This window comes from Lactuca sativa, chromosome 6 (assembly GCF_002870075.4).
Source record: "Lactuca sativa cultivar Salinas chromosome 6, Lsat_Salinas_v11, whole genome shotgun sequence".
NCBI lineage: Eukaryota > Viridiplantae > Streptophyta > Magnoliopsida > Asterales > Asteraceae > Lactuca > Lactuca sativa.
Window position 1 is genome coordinate 86,876,088 of NC_056628.2, and position 3,191 is coordinate 86,879,278.

A 3,191-nucleotide genomic window follows, 5' to 3' on the forward strand; every position below is an offset into this window, starting at 1 on the left:
ACCCTCCGGTCCGGTCTGCTTGAGCCTTCCGGCCTCATGAATCGTTGGACCCTTCGGTCCGGTCTATAACTCTACATAGCATAAATTACAAAGACCTAATGCATAGCATGCCACATACAACAGGATAACATAATACTCAATGTAAGCACATAATACCTTCCAGTCACACATAACTACCACTCAAGGTAAAGTATAGTGAGAAGACTCACCTCATAAGCCGACCAGTGTAATCTTGTACTCATATCGAACTAGTCTCCGCCTAACACATAGATTACACATCTCTAATTATTACTTTGATCCTACTCAAATACCCCAAGGACCACTCTCTCTTCCTTCTTAACTCCTGGAGCGAATAAAAGACCATTTTATCCCTCCGAAATCTCCATTACCAGTGTTGACCAAACCCTAAGCTCAATAGAAGTCAAACTTGTTCAACAGTCCTTTTTGACCTAACTCGTCGAGTGCATATAGTGACTCGCCGAGTCTCATCGACTCCAAGGGCCCTCTGCCTGAACCAACTCGACGGGAAAACCCTCCGACTTATCAAGTCATTACGCGACTCAGCTATTCGGGACAAACCCTATGCTACTCACTGAGTCAGCAGCTGGACTCGGCGAGTTTATTCAGACTCTCATGCATACAGACAATTTCAGGGCCTGATCTCTTCCCAAACTCCATATCTACACTCACAGGGCTCAGAAATCACGTAAAGTCATTAACCTTACGCCCATGCATGGAATCTAGGGTCCAGATATGAGGTTAAACTTCCTCACAACTCTCAAATCCACAAAGCCCCAAAAAGATATGAAGAAGAAAAGCTCTAATTATCCACAAATGGGAAATCTACACTAAGGAGAGGGTAGGAATCGAGATTTATACCTCCCCTGATGCTTTAAGGATGAAACCTTAGCAGATCCAACACCTCTTCTTGATCCTCTAGCTTGGCCCTTTACTTCTTCCTTTCAAAAATGACCACAAAGGTTCACAATAGCTTTCTTCTTCACTCCAAGCTCTCACACACGGTTTAGGGTTTCCTTCCAGAAGAATAGCCGCAATAGGAGGCCTTAAGTGCCTTTAAATAGGTCTCAGGCCCAAGTATTTAGGGTTTCTGTCCACAACGCTGACTCGGCGAGTCAGATACCCGACTCGTCGAGTCCATCCATTTGACACGCCTCCAACCCGCGACCCAACTCGACGAGTTGAGGAGCCAACTCTTTGAGTCCCCCACTCAAACTCATGCATATATATATCCAAATGCCATACCTCGAATGTCAGTATGTTACATCTTACATCTAATGTCATGGGCTACCCCAGTTGGTCTTTACCTAGGACTGCCATGGGCTACCCCACATGGTCTTACATCCAATGTCATGGGCTACCCCACATGGTCTTTGCCTAGGACTGCCATGGGCTACCCCACATGGTCTTACATCCAATGCCACGGGCTCCCCCCGAGGTCCTCATGCAAAACACATAATCACATATCATATTGGATCACAAAATGTCTAACACATATACCATAATCACATAATGGGCCGACCTTGGTGCCTTAGACCCATGGGTATGGTGAGAAGACTCACCCCAGTCTGCTGAACACAAAAGCTGCTCTCTTGACAGTCTGTAGCCTCCTGTGTTGGACAAATAATATTAATCTATGTTAGGACCTTAAATTAATCAAGGAAAACCCAATCCCAAATCCTTCCATGAGGCCCAATTATCCTTCCCTTGCTAATGGCCCCAAAATCCAAGTCCAAAAATATTAATGGGCCTCTTGGCCCAATAAAGCCCAACCAAAGTATCCATGGCCCATAACAGAAGAAATAGACCACAATTCACAGAATGCAACCAACCCATTAACCAAAATGAAACCCAAAAGCACAAAGGCCCAAAACAGATTCGGCCCAATCTGCAGCGCGTACGCTCGGCGTACCATTCTGGTAGCACAACGTACTGGGGTCTTAAGGACTACGTGCAACGTACATTGAGTACACCCAACATTCTTCCAGATTAAGCACTTTCTCCATTAAGTGCTTAATACTCGATTCCTTTACGTCCGAAAGCCAGATCTGAGTTGATTAATACGTCCTAAGGCATAAAGTTGCCAACTTTATGCCTTTCCATGCCTCACATACACCCAAAACCTTCATTAAGACCTTTCCAAGGTCCTTAACCCATGCATGAGACCAATACTTCCACCAAGGCTCCATTTTTATGCTTCAAAATGACCAAGGGACCTCAGATTTGGCATTCTCCTCTCATGGAGCTACTTAACTCGCCAAAAGAGGTCTATAATCCAACAAAGGGACCAAACTAGAAAACCCTAACTAGATCTAAAGATTTAAATGGAAAGGTACAAGCTTTTTACCTCCAGAAGTCTTGCAAGATGACCCAAAATTAGATTCTTAAAGCACTAAACTGATCCAAGCTTGCTTAACAACTCTCCTTTTTGAAAGAACTCCAAAATGACCACCAAAATCCTCTTCTTAGGCTCCAACTCTCACTCACACACTAACTCAATTGTAGGAAGACGAAATGGGGCTAAAGAGACTGATATGGTTTGGTCCAAGAGGCCAAAAGTCATTTAAATAGGGAACAAGTCTGGGATTTAGGGTTTTAACCCTATGATGCATACGCCCGGTGTACCCTCACGTACGCCCAACGTACGTGAGGCTCCTTCACGATCAATCAGGAAGAGTACGCTAAGTGTACCCATAGGTACGCCCAGCGTACTCAAGGGACCAAATATGCAAAATATAAATTCTTGAGGGTCTCAAGACATACCAGTTTTTTTTGGGTGTTACAACTCTTCCCCACTTGAACTAGACTTTGCCCTCGAAGTCCACAACTATAAAAAATTCAGGGTAATGCTCTCGCATCTCCTCCTCTAGCTCCCAAGTCCATTCGGAGCCCTTCCGGTGCTGCCATCGCACCTTTACCAACTTCACTTCTTTGTGACGAAGGCCCTTAGTCTTCCTATCTAAGATGGCGACCGACTTCTCGACATAATTCAGGCTCTCATCCACCTGAATGTCATCCAAGGAGACGACTGCGGACTCGTCAGCAACACACTTCCGAAGCTGAGACACGTGGAAGGTGTTGTGATTTTGACTAAGCTCCTCTGGCAGCTCCAAACGATATGCCACCTTTCCTACTCGGGCCGTAATCCTGAACGGGCCAATGAACTGAGGCCC